Source organism: Leptinotarsa decemlineata, unplaced genomic scaffold, assembly GCF_025532065.1.
Source record: "Leptinotarsa decemlineata unplaced genomic scaffold, Ldec_3_MD MMD2_tig00000882_RagTag_RagTag, whole genome shotgun sequence".
Lineage (NCBI taxonomy): Eukaryota > Metazoa > Arthropoda > Insecta > Coleoptera > Chrysomelidae > Leptinotarsa > Leptinotarsa decemlineata.
The window spans coordinates 20650884-20673289 of record NW_027412556.1 but is presented as its reverse complement, the minus strand read 5'-3'; the positions used below and the strand labels follow the sequence as shown (position 1 = coordinate 20673289).

The 22406-nt window shown below is 35.4% G+C and overlaps 2 long non-coding RNA genes across 2 annotated transcripts; one reads left to right on the top strand and one right to left on the bottom strand.

The window, feature by feature from the left end:
• Positions 1 to 1757: 1757 nt before the first annotated feature.
• On the bottom strand, positions 1758 to 17805 carry LOC111514597 (uncharacterized). Its single transcript, XR_012465411.1, has 3 exons — positions 17666 to 17805; positions 2161 to 2318; positions 1758 to 2045 (listed from the first exon to the last, which is right to left on the bottom strand). It is a non-coding gene; the product is annotated as an uncharacterized lncRNA (long non-coding RNA).
• Positions 17642 to 22406, top strand: LOC141482216 (uncharacterized). Its single transcript, XR_012465412.1, has 3 exons — positions 17642 to 17777; positions 18896 to 19100; positions 20465 to 22406. It is a non-coding gene; the product is annotated as an uncharacterized lncRNA (long non-coding RNA).

Sequence of the window (22406 nt, the reverse complement as noted above, 5' to 3'; positions counted from 1 at the left end):
TTCACCATTGCTATTGGAAAAAGTATGCGTTGTTATTACATTCGTTATTACTTTTAGTACTTGTACGAGGACGCCACATTTTGAGCAGATACCAAAAATTTAAGGTAATTATAACAACATCAATATCGAATTTTAACATTCAAATCGCGATTAGTTCCTGAACTGAACACGACGGCGATAACCATCCCCGCATTCCCCGATTTCTATCCGTCATCGTAACATGACTTCAAATTCAATTTCATGACACTTCAGCCAATCATGAAACTCGGTTGGTAAACATTATCCAATACGAATCGCAAATTCTCCAGTTCACGTGGACTATTTCGCAGCCGGTTCATTTCTATGCATTGGTTTTTTTGGCCTTTGAGAGTGCCGCTTACTTTAAATGTTCACCACTTTGTTTACTTCGACTATACCATTGACACGTCTCTTCACAAGACCATTCAAGAAGGCTGGAGTCCCTCCGGTTTCCCGTTCCACTGTGAATTGAATTTTTGGATCGAGAAAGTATAGTTAAAATATAAATTTGTTCAGTGCGTCTTTATCATTTTGACATACCAGAAACTTGTCATCAACATGGCGCAGCCAACAGTATGGTTTCATCTCAGGCATAAAAAACTGGAGATCAAGACAAAAAAAACCGGTAAATATTTTTCACTCAGAATGAGATATTGTTTCAACAAACAGCGCTGTTTCGAACGCCCGAGTTCACTGTGTTGCATAGACATAAGATTCAATTTACGAATGTCAAAGACAAACGAGGTTTCTCAGAGCGAGCAGTTGCTTCTATAGCGATCTATTTTCACTGCAAGGTAACTAGGTTGCCATTACAGTCCAAGAAACCAGGAATCGCGATTCAACAGAATGTTTTGACAACAGCACTGTTTTGACCCGTCATGGGTATCGTAGCATAAATGCATTGCAGTACTCAACTGTACTGAAAGGACAAGCCTTGTTATATTGCTATCCATAAATAATTGGATCCGGTCAGAGAAGTACTTTCGAAATACTCAAGGCTATATAGATATATACGAAGTGGTACTGAGATGCCTCAAAAATAATGACAGAAACTAATTTATTCAACCGTCTCCATTTTCAATAGAAACTATCTGAATGAATTACCTAGAATATGTATTAAAACTGCGAGACTCGGATAGATGATTCAAAAATATTTTATATTTTTCCACGAAATATATCTCTTTCCCTAACAACAAACACTACGTAAATCCTCATGTTGGTTCATTGTGAGTACGGTTATTTTTCAGGCGGTGGGTTTATTTGTTGGTCTGTTTTCCATTAGTGATTTTGAAAGTGTGGTGTCATGTTGATACTTCGCTCTCCCAAGGTCTGATTGATGAGACATCACGTTCGTGACATTCTGGGCTCAACGTGTTAAATTGATTGTGATTATTTTTGGCACAGCTTCGCTACATTATCAGATGTGTTACATGAATGAACGTGAAAAGCTGGAAACTCTTTGCGGAAAGACTTGTTGGAATTTGTTAATAAAATAAATGTAATAATGAGCCATAGTATAGTTGGTGATTTTTTTTGTATTATGTATGTATGTGAGGATGACCATTCATGTCGGATTCCATATAATATAAATAAATGGAATATTCAAGTTAAACTTCAACTGAACGTCACACTTAGAAGAACCAAGGAGTCCTGGCTTCAGAACAATTTCCTTGAAAATATCAATGATTGAAGGATATAATCAACATATCTTTGATGTGGGGATGGGTATGGATATGTAGTTAAACTTGTTTGACCTCTAATCTCCGCTAACTTGTACAGAAACCTCAAAAACTACAGTAAAAAATGTTTTGGTAGCCTGACATAGTCTAAATATGGATCACAAATTTTTTTCAGTATATGCTTTTGTAGTAAAGTGAAAAAATACTCCATTTACTCAATAATCAATCACAAAAATTTACAGAATACAATACATAGCATTCGATCGATTCTAAAATCAGGACCATTTATCTTTTCGCTGTCTGGTAACTCGCTTTTACTGTGATGACTTCGTGTCTGTGAAGAAAGATCTGAAACAAAAAAGGTGTGTGATACAGTTAGTACCCTGTAGATATGAAAAGGCATCTTTCTAAAATGCAACACAGGAGTTTCTCTTAGCAAGACACACTCGTGTTTCTTACTCACCTAACAAAAATAGTAGCAGATTGACTGCCGCCAAGAATTCTGGCTGAATTCAGGAAAATGAGGCGCCAGTATCAGAGCACATTTTTTGTGTCTGCGACACCTTGAACTGACTAAGTTTCCAGCGTTCAACAGATGAAGTTCCATTCTTGCCAGCTTACCTGAAACGAAACTTAACATATAGATTAATCATCTTGGTTGAGATGCTGGACTCATTCGGTTGAGTTTAATTAGGTGTAAGTCACAATACACCCTTGCAGGTTCTAGTGGAGGGTCCACCTTCCACCTGACTTTGGACCAATGCTCACCTCCCGCTTGAAGTTCTAGTGGGCTTAGTACCCTTAATAATTACCCACAAAAATTCATGACATACAGAACGTATCATTCGATTTATTTTAGAATCAAAATTGAATTTCTGAGCCATATTCTTGCACTACTACTCGATATATACGGGTAGCTTGAGTTCGTTTAGGAAGATACGTCTACATTTCAACGAAGTACCGTTCATTTGTCTGTGAGAGGCTTACAAATCCGATTCTAACGCGAAATCTACGATGTTGTGTTGTGTTGCAGTGAAGATTATGTGCCTCTGCAAATATAACTTTTTCAGCATCACGTATGTGTTCTTCAGGATCTTGCAATGAAGTAAACGGTTCATTTGTCACTACATTTCAACGAAGTACCGTTCATTTGTCTGTGAGAGGCTTACAAATCCGATTCTAACGCGAAATCTACGATGTTGTGTTGTGTTGCAGTGAAGATTATGTGCCTCTGCAAATATAACTTTTTCAGCATCACGTATGTGTTCTTCAGGATCTTGCAATGAAGTAAACGGTTCATTTGTTTGTGAGCGTCTTGCGAGTCCGATTCTGAAGCGAAATCTACGATTCCCATGTTGCAGTGAAGACTATGTGTCTTTGTAATAAATCACCTATAAGGGCTAGTGATTGGGGTTCTACAGTAATTACGCATGTGATCTTCGAGATCTTGCAATGAATTATCATTTATTCGTTTGTTAACGTTTGTAAAGTCCGATTCTTGAGCGAAATCTACGAATCCTATGTTGCAGTGAAGTATATGTGTCTCAGCAAATATATATTCTTCAGCATCACGGATGTGATCCTTGAGATCTTGTCAACTGACGTGAGCTGATGTATTTGTGATGAGTCACCTATGTGGGGTGCTACAGAAATTATGCATGTGATTTTGGAGATCTTACAATGAAGTACCATTCATTCGTTCGTGAATGGCTTGAAAGTCCGATTCTGAAGCGAAACCTACTTTCCCATGTTGCAGTGAAGACTGTGTGCCTCTGCAAATGAAACTTCTTCAGCATCATGGATGTAATCTTTGGTATTTTGTCAACTGACACCAGAATATATATTTGTGATGAGTCACCTATAAGGAAAAGTGATTTGGGTTCTACTGGATTCACGCATGTGACTTTAGGAATCTTGCAATGAAATCTATGATTCCCATGTTGCAGTGAAGTCTATGTGTCCCTGCAAATATAACTCTTTCAGCATCACGGATGTGATCTTTGGTATCTTGTCAACTAACGCCAGCAGGTATCTTTGCGATGAGTCACCTATAAGGGAAAGTGATTTCTTCAGGAATCACGCATGTGAATTTCTAGATCTTGCGATGGAGTACTGTTCGTTCGTTTGTGAGCGGCTTGCAAGTCCGATTCTGAAGCGAAATCTACGATTCCCATGTTGCATTGAGGATTATGCTCCTCTGCAAATATAACTTCTTCTTGTCAACTGACGCAGTTGATGAATTTGTAATGAGTCACCTATAAGGGGTAGTGATTGGGGTCATACAGAAATTACGCATGTGATTTTAGTGACCTGGCAATGAAACACCGTTCATTTGTTTGTGAATGGCTTGCAAGTCCGATTCTGAAGCGAATTCTTCGAATCCCATGTTGCAATTAAGACCATGTGCCTTTGCAAATATAACTTCAGCATCACGGATATGATCTTTGGTTCTTGTCAACTGACGCAAGCAGATATACTTCTAATAAGTCACATATGAGGGGTAGTTATTGGAATTCTAGAGAAATTATGCATGTGATCTTCGAAATCTTGCAATGGAGTACCGTTCATTCGTTTGTGATCGGCTTGCTGGTCCAATTATGAAGCGAAATCTACGATGCCTTTGATGCAGTGAAGAATATGTGCCTCAGCAAATATAAATTCATCAGCATCACGGATGTGCTCTTTAAAATTTTGTCTACTGACGCGGGTAGATATATTTGTAATGAATCACCTATGAGTGGTAATGCTAAAGGTTCTACAGGAATCACGCATGTGATCTTCGAGAATTTGCAATGAAGTACCGTCCATTTGTTTGTGAGCGGCTTGCTAGTCCGATTCTGAAGCTAAATCTACGATTCCCATGTTGCAGTGAAGACATGTTGTTCCTTTGTGAATATAACTTCTTCAGCATCACGAATGAGATTTTTGGGATCTTGTCAACTGACGCAAGCAGATATATTTGTAGTAAGTCACCTTCAAGGGGTAGTGATTGGGGTCTACAGGAATCACGTATGTGATTTTCGAGATCTTGCAATAGAGTACCGTTCGTTCGTTTGTGAGTGGCTTGCCAGTCCGATTCTCAAGCGAAATCTATGATTCCCATGTTGCAGTAAAGATTGTGTTCCTGCAAATATAACTCTTTCAGCATCACGGATGTAATCTTTGGTATCTTGTCAACTGACGCGAGTAGATATATTTGCAATAAGTCACCTTTAAGGGGTAGAGATTGGAGTTCTACAGAAATCACGTATGTGGTCTTCGAGAACTTGCAATGAAGTACCGTTCATTTGTTTGTGAGCGGCTTGCTAGTCCAATTCTGAAGCGAAATCTATGATTCCCATGATGCAGTGAAGTATATGTGCCTCAGCAATTATAAATTCATCAGCATCACGGATGTGCTCTTTGAATTTTTGTCAACTGACGCGGTTAGATATATTTGTAATGAATCACCTATGAGTGGTAGTGCTTAGGATTCTACAGGAATCACGCATGTGGTTTTCGAGACCTTGCAATGAAGTACCGTCCATTTGTTTGTGAGCGGCTTGCTAAACCGATTCTGAAGCGAAATCTACGATTTCCATGTTGCAGTGGAAAAATGTTCCTTTGTGAATATAACTTCTTCAGCATCACGAATGTGATTTCTGGGATCTTGTCAAGTGACGCAACCAGATATATTGATAGATAGATAGTGATTGGGGTTCTACAGAAATCACGCATGTGATTTTCGAGAACTTGCAATGAAGTACCGTTCGTTCGTTTTTGAGCGGCTTGCAAGTCCAATTCTGAAGCGAAATCTATGATTCCCATGTTGGAGCGAAGACTGTGTCCCTGCAAATATAACTTTTTCAGCATCACGGATGTGATCCTTGGCATCTTGTCAACGGACGCGAGCAGATATACTTGTGATGAGTCTCATATAAGGGGTAGTGATTGGGGTTCTAGAGAAATTCTGCATGTAATCTTCGAGAACTTGCAATGAAGTACCGTTCATTCGTTTGTGAATGTCTTACAAGTCCGATTCTGAAGCGAAATCTATGATTCCCATGTTGCAGTGAAGTCTGTGCGTCTCTGCAAATATAACTTCTTCAGCATCACGAACGTGATTTTTGTGATCTTGTCGACTGACGCAAGCAGATATATTTCTGATGGGTCACCTATAAGAGGTAGTGACTGGGGTGCTACATAAATTTCGCATGTGATCTTCGAGATCTTGCAAAGAAGTAACGTTCTTTCATTTGTGAACGGCTTGCAAGTCCGATTCTGAAGCGAAATCTACGAATCCCCTATTGCAGTGAATTCTATGTGCATTTACAAATATAACTTCTTCAGCATCACGGATGTGAACTTTGGGATTTTGTCAACTGACGCAAGCAGATATATTTGTAATGAGTGACATATAATGGGTAGTGATTGTGGTTCTACAGAAATCACGCATATGATCTTCGAGACTTTGCAATGAAGTACCGTTTATTCGTCAATGAACGGCTGGCAAGTCCAATTTTGAAGCGAAATCTACGATTCCAATGTTGCAGTGAAAATTATGTGCCTTTGCAAATTTAACTTCTTCAGCATCACGAATGTGATCTTCGGTATCTTGTCAACTGACGCGGTTAGATATATTTGTGATGAGTCACCTATAAGGGGTAGTGATCGGGGTTCTACAGGAATCACGCATGAGATTTTTTAGATCTTGCAAAGAAGTACCATTTTTTTGTTTTTGAGCGGGTGGCAAATTTGATTCTGAAGGAAGTCTACCATTTCTGTGTTGCAGTGAAGATTATGTGTCTCTGCGAATATAACTTTTCCAGTATCACGGATGTGATCTTTGGTATCTTGCCAACTGACGCCAGCAGATATATATGAAATAAGTCACCTTCAAAGGGTGGTGATTGAAGTTCTACGGGAATTACGCATGTGATCTTCGAGATCTTGCAATGCAGTGCCGTTCATTCGTTTGTGAACGGCTTGCAAGTACGATTCTGCAGCGGAATCTACGATTCCCATGTTGCATTGAGGATTATGCTCCTCTGCAAATATAACTTCTTCTTGTCAACTGACGCAGTTGATAAATTTGTAATGAGTCACCTATAAGGGGTAGTGATTGGGGTCATACAGAAATTACGCATGTGATTTTAGTGACCTGGCAATGAAACACCGTTCATTTGTTTGTGAATGGCTTGCAAGTCCGATTCTGAAGCGAATTCTTCGAATCCCATGTTGCAATTAAGACCATGTGCCTTTGCAAATATAACTTTTTCAGCATCACGGATATGATCTTTGGTTCTTGTCAACTGACGCAAGCAGATATACTTCTAATAAGTCACATATGAGGGGTATTTATTGGAATTCTAGAGAAATTATGCATGTGATCTTCGAAATCTTGCAATGGAGTACCGTTCATTCGTTTGTGATCGGCTTGCTGGTCCAATTATGAAGCGAAATCTACGATGCCTTTGATGCAGTGAAGAATATGTGCCTCAGCAAATATAAATTCATCAGCATCACGGATGTGCTCTTTAAAATTTTGTCAACTGACGCGGGTAGATATATTTGTAATGAATCACCTATGAGTGGTAATGCTAAAGGTTCTACAGGAATCACGCATGTGATTTTCGAGAATTTGCAATGAAGTACCGTCCATTTGTTTGTGAGCGGCTTGCTAGTCCGATTCTGAAGCTAAATCTACGATTCCCATGTTGCAGTGAAGACATGTTGTTCCTTTGTGAATATAACTTCTTCAGCATCACGAATGAGATTTTTGAGATCTTGTCAACTGACGCAAGCAGATATATTTGTAGTAAGTCACCTTCAAGGGGTAGTGATTGGGGTCTACAGGAATCACGTATGTGATTTTCGAGATCTTGCAATAGAGTACCGTTCGTTCGTTTGTGAGTGGCTTGCCAGTCCGATTCTCAAGCGAAATCTATGATTCCCATGTTGCAGTAAAGATTATGTGTTCCTGCAAATATAACTCTTTCAGCATCACGGATGTAATCTTTGGTATCTTGTCAACTGACGCGAGTAGATATATTTGCAATAAGTCACTATTAAGGGGTAGAGATTGGAGTTCTACAGAAATCACGTATGTGGTCTTCGAGAACTTGCAATGAAGTACCGTTCATTTGTTTGTGAGCGGCTTGCTAGTCCAATTCTGAAGCGAAATCTATGATTCCCATGATGCAGTGAAGTATATGTGCCTCAGCAATTATAAATTCATCAGCATCACGGATGTGCTCTTTGAATTTTTGTCAACTGACGCGGTTAGATATATTTGTAATGAATCACCTATGAGTGGTAGTGCTTAGGATTCTACAGGAATCACGCATGTGGTTTTCGAGACCTTGCAATGAAGTACCGTCCATTTGTTTGTGAGCGGCTTGCTAAACCGATTCTGAAGCGAAATCTACGATTCCCATGTTGCAGTGGAAACATGTTCCTTTGTGAATATAACTTCTTCAGCATCACGAATGTGATTTCTGGGATCTTGTCAAGTGACGCAACCAGATATATTGATAGATAGATAGTGATTGGGGTTCTACAGAAATCACGCATGTGATTTTCGAGAACTTGCAATGAAGTACCGTTCGTTCGTTTTTGAGCGGCTTGCAAGTCCAATTCTGAAGCGAAATCTATGATTCCAATGTTGGAGCGAAGACTGTGTCCCTGCAAATATAACTTTTTCAGCATCACGGATGTGATCCTTGGCATCTTGTCAACGGACGCGAGCAGATATACTTGTGATGAGTCTCATATAAGGGGTAGTGATTGGGGTTCTAGAGAAATTCTGCATGTAATCTTCGAGAACTTGCAATGAAGTACCGTTCATTCGTTTGTGAATGTCTTACAAGTCCGATTCTGAAGCGAAATCTATGATTCCCATGTTGCAGTGAAGTCTGTGCGTCTCTGCAAATATAACTTCTTCAGCATCACGAATGTGATTTTTGTGATCTTGTCGACTGACGCAAGCAGATATATTTCTGATGGGTCACCTATAAGAGGTAGTGACTGGGGTGCTACATAAATTTCGCATGTGATCTTCGAGATCTTGCAAAGAAGTAACGTTCTTTCATTTGTGAACGGCTTGCAAGTCCGATTCTGAAGCGAAATCTACGAATCCCCTATTGCAGTGAATTCTATGTGCATTTACAAATATAACTTCTTCAGCATCACGGATGTGAACTTTGGGATTTTGTCAACTGACGCAAGCAGATATATTTGTAATGAGTGACATATAATGGGTAGTGATTGTGGTTCTACAGAAATCACGCATATGATCTTCGAGACTTTGCAATGAAGTACCGTTTATTTGTCAATGAACGGCTGGCAAGTCCAATTTTGAAGCGAAATCTACGATTCCAATGTTGCAGTGAAAATTATGTGCCTTTGCAAATTTAACTTCTTCAGCATCACGAATGTGATCTTCGGTATCTTGTCAACTGACGCGGTTAGATATATTTGTGATGAGTCACCCATAAGGGGTAGTGATCGGTGTTCTACAGGAATCACGCATGAGATTTTTTAGATCTTGCAAAGAAGTACCATTTTTTTGTTTTTGAGCGGGTGGCAAATTTGATTCTGAAGGAAGTCTACCATTTCTGTGTTGCAGTGAAGATTATGTGTCTCTGCGAATATAACTTTTCCAGCATCACGGATGTTATCTTTGGTATCTTGCCAACTGACGCCAGCAGATATATATGAAATAAGTCACCTATAAAGGGTGGTGATTGAAGTTCTACGGGAATTACGCATGTGATCTCCGAGATCTTGCAATGCAGTGCCGTTTATTTGTTTGTGAACGGCTTGCAAGTACGATTCTGCAGCGGAATCTACGATTCCCATGTTGCAGTGAAGACTATGTGCCTCTGCAAATATAACTTCTTCAGCATCACGAACGTGATCTTTGAGATCTTGTCAACTGCCGCGAGTAGATATATCTATAATGAGTCACCAATAAAGGGTAGTGATGGGGGTGCTTCAGAAATTACGTATGTGATCTTCGAGATCTTGCAATGAAGTACCATTCATTCGTTTGTGAACGGCTTGTAAGTCCGATTCTGAAGCGAAATCTACGATTCACATGTTGCACTGAAGACTTTGTGTCTCTGCAAATATAATTTTTTCAGCATCACGAATGCGATCTTTGGTATCTCGTCAACTGACGCCAGGAGATATATTTGTGATGAGTCACCTATAAGGGAAAGTGATTTGGGTTCTACTGGAATCACGCATGTGATTTTCGAAAACTTGCAATGAAATCTATGATTCCTATGTTGCAGTGAAGATTATGTGTCCCTGCAAATATAACTCTTTCAGCATCACGGATGTGATTTTTGGTGTCTTGTCAACTGATGCGAATAGATATATTTATACAGTCTGATTCAGTTGTCTGATAGCGGCTCCCATGTCTGAATAAGTAGCCAAATCTACAACTTCGATATGGCTTATTAGCCTGCCTAAAAGAGATTCTTCTTCCAGAGATTCTATTTCGCTTTGAGTATTTCATATTTTGCCAGCTGTCGCCGAAAGGCATATTTCGTACTATCAGTCCATGCTGGGTACGTACTGAGTCTAGACTCAATCTATGAGAAAGGCATAACCCGTAATCCTCTACTCCAGGAACAGAAATAACTCCATCTTTTTCTTCACCATCCTGCTTCTCTACACAGTCAGAGGGTTGAACTGTTGAAGTTGAACCTATCAAGGTATCTAGTTTCATGAATTTTCCAATGGAGTACTTTACTTCTTCTTCAACTTCACAACAGAAAACTCAATCACAATCATTATATCTGTCCATTTTCTGAAATGATAAAGGTGTTCAAACGTAGGTCCTGTCGAATTGTTCGAACAAATATTTCACTTCCTTTTCCATTTATGGAATAGTTTAGATCTACATTCTACGTTGAACTTGAACAGCAAATTGGTTTCACTACTAAAACAAGACGAAACTTGAACTTCCGAGAATACCGTTTGCAATCTCATCTGTTTTGCTAACACTTTGTGGGCAAAACGACCTCTAATGATATTCATCGAACTCGTTGAACCATTATCTAGATTGCTCAATTTATTTCTAACTGAATAAAAGTCTCAGTTGGATATAGTGTGGATTTCAAGGATCTCGTGAATTGTTCATGATATCTGTTATAATATGCTTACATTCTCTTCAACAAGAGCCTTTCAGGCGTTTTCTACTTGATCATTTCATAGACAGACAAGTTTATCCCAGTATCTGTTAACAGAAACATCAACATTCTTGTCAATATTACCTCTAGGACATCTTCTGTTTCAGGGATGATCAAACATTTCGGCATGATTTTCAGCCGTAACCAGGGACTGTGGAACATAAGCTCGTCAGCTCTATCACTTGAAGATGTTTGCGCATGTATGGTTGGGTGATATATCTATTTTCATGTGGAAATGAAATTTCCATTTTCATCTGGGAGACCAAGAGAGTGAGATACCGTCGCTGTCTGTCTTTCTACCTTCCCCTGTCTTCTCAGTTTTCTCTTCCACCAAAGTTCCTAATATTTTAGGCTATATTCTTGTTAGACCACTCAATATTTTCATTCAGACGAGAATAACACTGGAGTTGCTTGGTGAGTTCTATTCTTGGCCTTTCTGAACAAAAGGCTTTGGAAATAATTCATTATTCAACTCATTTTTGGATATGGTTCAAAAGCTTTCGTAGGTTCAATTTTCTTTCGAATTCAGTTTTCTCATTCGCAACCATTTTACCTTTTCACAATTTTTGTTTCGCTTCCATCTGCCGATTTTTTTTTGTGGAATTTCTCATTTGCCCCCAGCAATTCACTTTGAATTTCAATAACAATGGCTCCGTTGTAAGTGCTATCGTTTCAGTTTTCTGAATCCTGGAGTTGGAATTTTCCAACTGGCAAGTACAGTTTGCTACTGTTTCACAAAACTCCTTTTTGAGTTTATACAAATCCATCAAAACGTTTTTTTGTGATTCAGTTTAGTTCGAGATTTGTTTCATTACTTCCAGAAAATTACTGGTCAACTCACTTTCATCTGATTTGTCATCTTCACGTTTCCTCTTCGATTTTTTCACTCGGGAGTGATGAATTTCTTGCTCTTGGAGAGATCCTATAAATTAGGTTTTTCTGTGAAAAGGATTTTGCAATTCATTTGAAGTTTTCCTTGGTTCCAGCAGTATAGATTTCCACTGAGAAAATACCGCAATCGTAGAGGGACCTGCTTCACCATCATCTTGCTGAATCTGTACTGGTTATCTAACTTGTGGTTAGAATGATTTGGATATTTTCGGAAACCATGGAGAAGTCATAACGGAACAGGGGAAAAGGGTGAAAAACGAATATATAATGACGGGGCAAGAATTTGTGATATATTAAAACGATTAGACGATATTCACGAATAACCATGAATAAGACGGTGCAATATTCAAGTCGAGCCGCGTCCTGATTGCACAAAGGCGCACACATTTCATCGCAAGCGTATATTGACGTTCAAGTTGGTTGATGAAATACATTTTTTTATCGATTTCGAGGAGTTCTTATTCGTAAACCCTAGACATCAATGATGATGATGATGTTGTTAAATGATTTTAAATTTGATTTGGGTTTTGAAAAATATAAACATTTTCAATTTTTATCATTATCATAATTTTTGATGAAAATTTCAATCGGCTAGACTCTTATGTTGTAACCCAGCCAGACCGGTAGTTTCATATACCAATACCCCTAATTATAAGCTGTCAAAATTCTTAAATTGCAAATTCAGGGAGATCACTAATTTCAAACCTTCTCACACTATACTAAATTCTATAGACTTGACAAACGAATTCAACAACATAAAAATTAACAACAACATTAAATTAGTATCGTTTGACATCAAGAACATGTTTCCAAATATTCCAACAGATGAATGCCTTCCCCTGATCAAAAACATATTAGATAGACATAATACTAACCCATATGTCAACAGTGAACTCTGTGAACTGTTCAACACGTGTTTAAAACAAAACTATTTTAAATTTAATAATACATTTTATATACAGAACTCAGGCCTACCAATGGGATCACCGATAAGTCCGTTACTAGCTGATATATTCCTAAACAATTTAGAGACAAATCTAATTTTGAATAACTGTCTTTCCCATAAACATATTGTGTTCTGGTTTAGATATGTAGATGACATATTAGTAGGCTTCGATGGTTCAACTAGACAAATATCTCATTACTTGAACTTCCTCAATAATCTACACGATAAGATCAAATTCACCGTAGAGATAGAAGAGAACAATGAGATAAATTTTTTAGATCTGACAATATCCAAAAACAATGATAAACTCGACTTTAACATTTTCCGAAAAAACACATCCACAGATTGCACAATACCTTTTGACTCTTTTAACCCGATTTCACAGAAATTGTCTGCATTCAGGTCAATGATACATAGGGCTTTCACAATACCCCTTTCTGATCAAAACCTCCGAAGTGAAATTGCAATCATTAAACAAATAGCAGTTAATAACAAAATACCTACCACTCTAGTTAACAACATAATAATGAAATATCAACAAAAATCAATAATGAAAGAACTATACTCAATTTCCACAAGACCAGAACACAAATATGTTAGTATCAATTATGCTGGTAGAATCTCCGAGAATATTAAAAATTATCTCTCAAAATTCAATTTAGAAACATCCTACACATCCAACGGAAATTTAGGAAACATATTATTTAATGCCAAACCTAAATTAGAGAAAGGAAAGAGATCTGGTATATATCGAATAGAATGTGGTGAATGCCCTGCCATATATACAGGCCAAACTGGGAGAAATTTTAATACAAGGTACCACGAACATGTCATTTCGGATAAAAAATCATTAATGTACGAACATCTTCAAAATTCGAAACATAAAATAGATAAAGATAATTTAAAGATCCTACATACATGCGAAAAAGGGAAAATGATGAATCTGTTGGAATCTATGGAAATAAACAGGTCAAAGAAAGATCCCAATTCTATTGTCCTCAACGAACAACTTGAATTAAACAATAGTCCTCTCCTGAACCTATAGTCCAGATCCCAAAACCTACATTATATTGAAAGCTTTGTTATGTTCATGGATTTTACAGGTATATGAAACGCAGGTACCGGATATCAGGTATATCAGATATATCAGGTATATCAAATCATTTATGCTAGAATAATATAGGTATAAATTACTCGGATTTAAATGTAATCAGTTAGTTTTGAAAATGGTATAATAGCCGAAACCGGTCAACAATAAAGAAATATAGTGGAAAATAGACAAAAGTGTGTTTTTGTAGTGTATCCTCAGTCTTATGTTGAGTTTAAATGCTATATCTCAGTGTGTAGAGATTTTTCTCAACCTCTCAGGTGGATTCAGGCACAAACACAACAATTACTTACCAAACTTGGTAAGTAACGTGGCGTCTTTTTCGTTGCCTCAAGAAGAATATTCTTTGTTCATGAAAAAATTTAAAACCTATCTCGTTTCCCTAGTTACCATCTGTCTATTTTCACATATACAAATTTTCAACTTTTTTATCAGGAAAATTTTCTATTGTACTAATTCAACATTGGCTCTTGAATTCAGATACATTTTGATTTTATAGTTTCGTACAAAAATAGTTAACCTCACTTTTATGTAAATATAAATATTTTCCAAAAGCATCACTTGATGTCAGTTTCTAAGGAAGTGATATCAGTTTTTCGTATTTCGATGCATTTTGATGTAAGAATCCCAATCTTTGAATTTCTCACTCTTATTTGCTTGTTGCCGGTCAAAGCTGTGGGTTTCAATATATATACAGGGTGTCCTTGCTGTATTTTTGTATCTGAATTCCTTCGTGATGTTTTTAAAATTTCCATACACTGTTGTATTTCGAGTCTTTTCATAACAATATATATATGTATATATATGTATACCGCCAGCTATCAAAGTGAGGACACAGTTCAGTCCTAACCAAGTGAGGACCGGGTGAAGGAGTTGACTGGGAATGTTCCAACTTTTAACTTTGCCGCGGCCTCTGTTTTCCAATAGAAAAATGGAAAATATACTCGAAAAAATCTGAAAAGAAAATTATTCATTTTTCTTCAATATACATCTACAGAGTGAGGACTGTACTATTCTCCTAGTGAAGTGAGGTCCGTATATATTTTTCAAAGATCCTAACAATGTGAGGACATATATACACGTACTAATTCATCATAAAGGCAAAGTGAGGTCCATTAAACGTTGCCGAATTTTTCACATGTGAAACAGATGGATGCACAGTGGATAAGAGATAAATGTATATTAGCGAAGATTCATGAAAGTTTGATTGTTGCGTCGTGGAAACTACTGCGTAATTTAAGTTAGTTTTGATCAAAATAAACTAAAAAATACATGTTGTTCATGTTTTGAGTATTTCAGTTACACAAATACATTTTTCAGGACAGAAAAACATAAATAACAAGGTTTTGGACCGGTTGTGGATTCCAAAATATAAAAGTACCAAGGGACTTGGCAGAAATGAGATCAATAGTCTAGTTCATTTTCTTCTGAAATTTTCATATAGTCTCCGAAATTTACGATCAAGGTGTCATTATATTGTCACGTAGAAAGTTTAAGGATGAGTTCGAAAAGGCACTGAAACAAATCACGAAAATCAAATTAGTTAAAAAAAATTGAGGTTTTTTTTTTCTGAATATCTCGAATAGTACTCAAAATTTTCGAATTAAAAAAAAAGATCAAAAAAGATCATCAAATATGCTAAAAAAAAATTTCGACTCCCGGAGCAGTACCCCTATTATTTATAATTTTTACAGAGCACTGAAACTAGAGCCAAAAACGGGTAGCCTGGCTTTCGCCCGCGGGGCGTCAATCTGACACAGCAACAAACCTTTTTTTTAACATATTGAATATGAAAATTGAGGAATGAAAAAATTCATGTAGTTTTGAAATACGTCAATTAACAATAATCCGCGATAAAAAAATTGTATCTCAATTTTTACATCAATTATGCATTTGTTAGTTGATAATTTTTCATGAACGGAAGGTTAACATAAAAACCCTGTTAATTAACAAACTTAAACCCTAGAATTGTTTTCACTTCGTGAAGGTATTCTCAATAGGCTAATGAATAGATCGCCGCGCGCCGTCGCGAAAATTACAAATGGTTGAAAGCTACTCTGTAGCTAGCAGAGTCCAATAGGACTCTGTATATTTCTTCAACCATTTGTGCAGAAATAAAATTCTTTTTTCAACGATATAACATATGTGGCCATTTCTATTTGAATATGGCGGTACTATGACGTCAAACAACTCGTTATAAAGAGAAAATAAAGACGAAATTTCCTCAGCTTTTGAATAAAAGTCAATAATTGAAATTTTTCACTTATCAACGAACTCTTCAGGGACTTTTGTTATATGCCAATTTTAACTTCATTGATCTCAAAAATCTAAATGGGAAGTGGTATTTTGTGACCTTCGACATCGAAGTGTACCTCTTTTACTACAAAAAATGATACTGTGCTGTCCATTTATCTGTACCGGTGAAAAGTGTAATTTTTATGAAATTATTATCCCATAATGAGAGCTTTGACACTTTCACTTTTTCACTGGCAGAGAAAAATAAACAGATTAATATCTGCGACACCTGTTTGTAGTATAAGAGAGTCATTTCGAAGTTGAAGTTCAAAAAATACTAATTTCTTTTTAGATTCTCGAGATAAATGATATAAACAATGGCGTTTGAACAAAATTGATAAAAAGTACGCGGGTGAATCAAAAACTTCAATTTTAAAACGTTTATTCAAAAACCAAGCAAACTTCGACGTTAACATCCCACATCAAGTTTGACAATATTTATGTACGTGACGTCATGCTATATTTGATAGAAATGACCACATGTGTTATATATGATTTCGTTGGTACCCGGTATATAGACAGAGAATTCGAAACATACTTTCAATAGCTAATTATCACGAAGTCAAACTTCGTTATTAATTATTGAATGAAAATTTGCTTTCAGATTCTCCCTCCATTTATTATTTATTTACTTGAAGGTGAATTGATTCTCCTACGTAACATGGCTGACGGAACTTCAAATAGCCATGATGCTCCCAGGTGTGGCTTAGAGACTTAGTAAGTGAGACCCTACTCAGAAGAAGCTAATGACTTTTTGTAGTAGTCAATGCCAAATACATAAAAACGACAGCAACATTTTTGTTATAATTTCAGAGGCATAACGCTTATTTTATTAATTGAGAAACATTTTTGTGGATGAAATTAAACATTTCCAAAAATAAATGTAAAAGTCGAAGGAGATTTTAATTGAGCTGAATTTTCCATTTAGCTCTTCATCAAAAGCGATAAAACCAGTAAAAATATATTCGATCACTTTTCCAAAACTCAACCATTCTTTGAAGTGAGAAATTCAACATACCCAACTGATGTAAAATATTATCAAAAATTACAGCTAATACAAGTGGTGAAACGGCACAGCAATAGTGTGCCAGCAGGTCTTGAATTCGAATCTGCCTATGACTTCATATTTATTCTCGAACGTCACTGATGCCAAAACGAAAACAACAAATGGAATAGAATGAGTTGAATCAGTAATTTGACATTCAAATACAAGACCCTTTTGTTGTTTCTTTAATTTCACAATCATTGGTATCAACTGTAATCAATCATTTAGTCTGGGCTTTAAGTTTAGATTCGTATTGAATGTACATGAATGGAAAAATGTTCTAAGGTTACACCGAACTGACTATCGTGAATATCGGAACGCACTATCAGTCTGTGAAATGTCAGTTATTATTTCACTGTCACGGTGACTTCCTGTTGTTCAGGAAACTCCACAAATGGAAACTCTCGCATTCAATTGTCTTATTTAATTTGTCCAGTTTTTTTTCTTGGACAATTTCTTTTATATATGCATATATTTTATATTTGAAGTGGAATAGGTAAATACCTGGTTTTCTTCCAATAAGTTGTGTAGTGTGAATTTTCTAACCTTTGAATTTCTCTTCACTATTGCTCGGAAGGCTTCAAACACTGAACTGGACTGGATCTGGCTTATACAGGTTGGTTTTTGCTATACGTGCATTAAATTATTCAATTCAATAAAATTATATATAATTTTATAAGTTTTCTATCAAAATTTAATTTAATTTCTGGAGACAAAAATTTGCGTGGCGTCCACCTTCGTCGCCTCGAGAAAAATCCTCTTGTTGATGAAAAAGTTGAAAATCTCTCACTTTCCTTAGTTACCAATTCTAGATTTTCTTAACTTCAAATTTTTAACTTTAATATCACAAAAACTATCTGTTCTACGATTATGCTACTTGTTCCTGAATTCAAATGCATCTCCACTCAATTATTATGTAAATGAATGGTTAACCTCACTTATGTCTGAATATAAAATGTCTTCAAAAGTATAACTTGATGTCCGTATCTAAGAAAATGGTTCACAACGAAAATATTCAAATTTTTCATCAATCCTAACTATATACAATAAGTTTATTTTGTCTTTTCCAATTTCATTTAACAAATATCATTTTGTTTTCACCTGATATTAATTTACAACCTATGTCGGTTGTCTGTTTTTTGAAAATTAATAAAATTTGGTACACAAATTTTGAAATTTGAATTTCTCACTCTTTCGTACTTGTTTCCTGTCAACATGTATACATGTACAGGGAGACCTCGCTGTACTTCTTTATCTGAATTTTCCTGAGATGTGAATATCTTCACACACTGTTTTTATTGAATCTTTTCATAACAAATACCTCAAGTATCAGATATATTTTTTACATGAACATTAAATATATCTCATACTTCCAATTATGATCATGATTATGATTTTGAAATATTTGTTTATGTTTGATTATATAAATAAATATCAATAATATTAAAAATTCCTCTGATTCTTGCATCGTTCATATATTTTAATTTATAACTATTCATATTATTTCCACTTACAATTTCATGTGGTCCTTCAAATATTGGAAGTGACTTTGCACATTAATTTTTTTTAGTATCAGTTACTCTATTAGCTCTTATTAATACCAATTGACCTTTTGTAAATATTATATTTCTATGTCTTTTCTTATTATTTATTCTTTTTAAATATCTCTTACCGGTTTCATTTTGTTCGTTCTTCTGTTGGAATGTCATAAAATATTCCATTTTCTTGTTTCAGCCATTTCCTGGGAAAATGTTGTCCCATCATTGGAAAATGTGTACTGATCTCTGTGACTGTGTGTGGTAATTGATTGAGATACTTCTCCACATCTGTTAAATCATTGTCCCAATGTTAATGATCTTCTCTCGACAATATGCGGAGATATTTATTCACCTCTTGTATGTATCTCTCAGATGGATTTGAGTCTGGATGTCTAATTGTGGTGAATATTAATTTTATTTTATTTTTATGGCAAAACTTTTTAAATTTTTCATTTCGAAAGTATGTAGCATTATCCAAAATTCATTTTTGTGGTTTAACTACTTCATTGAAATATTGTTGAAGACAATTAGTTATTACTTGGACATTAGTTCTCTTACAAGGATATAATTTTATAAATTTTGTGAAGATGTCTACAATTACAAGAATATGTTCATTTCTATTTGTGGTAGTTCACTAATAAAATCAATGGCAATTCCTTATAAGTTATTTATGTTAATACTATTCATTGGAATATTTGTATTAACAACATTTTCACTTTCATATATTTGGCAAATATTGCAATCATTAGTCTAATCTTTAGTAATTTGAATATGTTTTCTGCAAAAATGATTTTCATAAAAATTAGCCACATTTTTCTCACTCCAGAATGACCACTATGTTCATGTCAATACTTCAATATATCAAATGCTAATTCTTCACTAATTACATCTAGTTCCTGATCCTTAATTTTCTTTACCCAAGTTCCATTGACTTTTCTACATTTCATAATATCTTTTGCTTTTTATTTATTTTGATCCTCTACTATTTTGTTGAGTGAAAAAATTCCTTGTTGGTCTATTGATATATTTACCCCAATTTTTAATGTTCTTTCTCTCTTACTTCGCATCCGCAACAATATTATCTTTCCTTTTATATGTCTGATTTCAAAATCATATTCTTGCAAAAGTAATGCACCTCGATGTATTCTATTATTCAACAATTTATTATTCATCACGTTTGATAATGATCTGTCTGAATAATGAATTTTTATCCCAGTAAATGAAATCTTGGTTTAGTAATGTAAAAGATTATGCTTGTAAATTCTGATTCCGTCATACTATAGTATTATTCATATGTTTTGATCACTCTTGACACAAAACATATGGGTACCTATTTTCCTTGTTGTACTTGCAATAACACTCCAGCTAGTTTTACCATTGTTGCATCTGTCCTTAAAATAAAAGGTAAATTATAATTTAGGTGATAAATTTTTAAATTATTAGCAAATTCTAATTTGATGGTGTTAAAAGCATTTTCTTCTTCTTGTCTCCATTTCCATTAATTGCTTTTCTTTGATAATTCTACTTAAAATTCAATGTTTTTTCACTAATATCAGGCATCAATTTTTCAAAATTAATGTTTTTAAATTTGTTGGTCTTTATTATCCATAATGGCTCGTATCCTCTCTTCATCCATACTTATGCCTTCGGTATATAATTTATATCCTAAGAAAGTCACTTCTGTTTGATAAAATATAGATTCGTTTATATTAATTTTTAATCCTGCATTATCCAATTCATCCATTATTAAATTAATATGTTTCAGGTAACTCTCCCAGTCTGTGGAATATATTAAGATGCCGTCATTATAATGAAAAATAAAATCATTGTATTTATCTAGGATTGTATGGATTGCCCTAACTAAGGCTGAGCCAGAACTCTGCAAACCATATGGAACAACTCTGAATCTATACAAGACTTCATCAATTGAAAATGATGTATAATCCCCACTGTCTTTGTGAAGTGGAATTAACCAAAAACTATGTTTCAAATCTATTTTAGAAAATATTTTTGCATTTGTAATGCTTCCAAAAATTGCATCAATATTTGAAGGTACCTCGTATTGAGGTTTATAGTATTTATTAATATTTCTAGCATCCAAACATAATCTCAATTCACCATTGAGATTATGACATATCAAGATATTCTTTTGAAACTCCGCAGAATCTACTGAAATAGTTTTTCTGGTTATTGAAGTCCTTGGTGGCCTTACCACTATTGAACCTTAAAATCATACAGGCTTGCCGCGCTACGGCATTCTTCTCTCATTGCGTTTGCTCAGGGCACATTATTCTCGAACTAAACGGTCTTCCACGGATCAAACTCAACGGTGTCCGGAGAGATTATTGATCGTGGTCCTATCGACATCAATAGTAGTATTGTAACTTTGGAGAAATGGCCTGACCAGCGCCTCCTTTTAAGTGAATAATAATGATTTTTGGCTGATCATTCTCAAACTAAATGATGATCAACTCCTCGGTGTGTTGAGATGTCAGATTATAAAGGTGATGATAATTAGTTTTGATCATTTTCTGACAAAATGTAGATGAAGAGTATTTCCATTAGATTTGTTCTAAGAAAAAGGTCTACATTATACTTATGAATGAATCTGATGTTTATATTCTGGCAGTATTCAATAATGAATAAGTATTCAATTGGACTTCAAATAATATAAGTATTTTATATTTTGATTTTTCCACTCTCAACCAAGTGAAGCTGCTGAATTTATCATGTATATATACATTTATTATACCCACAACGGTAAAGCAGTGAAATATTACTTTATGTTTCCAAATATTTATATCATCCTCTTTGATATTTTTATCATTTGTTAGTTATGAGTAGAGGTTTAAACTTTATTTTCCTTAAAAAAACGTGAATCGCATGATGAATAACAAACAATAAAAAGTGACTAATAGACCTTGGTCGTGGGCGAGATGAAAAAAAAACACAGTTGCTGTAAAAAATTCCGATTATTTTGGCTGCGAAAGAAGCAGAGTCGTTAAACTGATCGTTAAAGTAAATTATTGCGAAAAATAATATCACAATGAAATCAGAATATACAGAATGTTCCGTGTATTATTCATTGAGACACAAAATGTAAGATTCTCCTACTACTGAAGTAGAAAATGAGCTCACAATTGAGAGGATTGCTCATTTTACATCTTTCACATCACTTATTCTTATCTACCCCATAGTTTTTCGACCTCCGTGAATGATAACGGAATTCGATCATTATCATTATTTATCATTGAACTACTAAGTACTGTACAATTATTCTCAATGCAGAGAACTTGAAATCCCTTCAAAATAATATGGATGCCATAAATGGTGATGTAGTAGACCCAAATATGCAACTTTCTTCTGCACACATCAGAAATCCATCTAGAGATAACTCCAGTCAGTCCGTTCACTGAAAATAAGTACATGTATAAAACGATTATTTTTTGTTAAAATGACAACGTATAACAGTCAATAATGGAACCAGTAATCTCCTAGACATTTTTCCACTCAACGCTCTCACATAACAGATACTACACATTTACAGTTGTTCATTTCATCAGCAGCAAAATCACTACAACATACAGTATCGATTTCTGCGGGAAAACTAATTCTCAAGCCATGTCACCCAGAGATGCAACGTTCGATTTTTGTAAAAACTGATATGTTTCGTTTCTATCAATAAATGCTGACAAGAGCAATTGGTC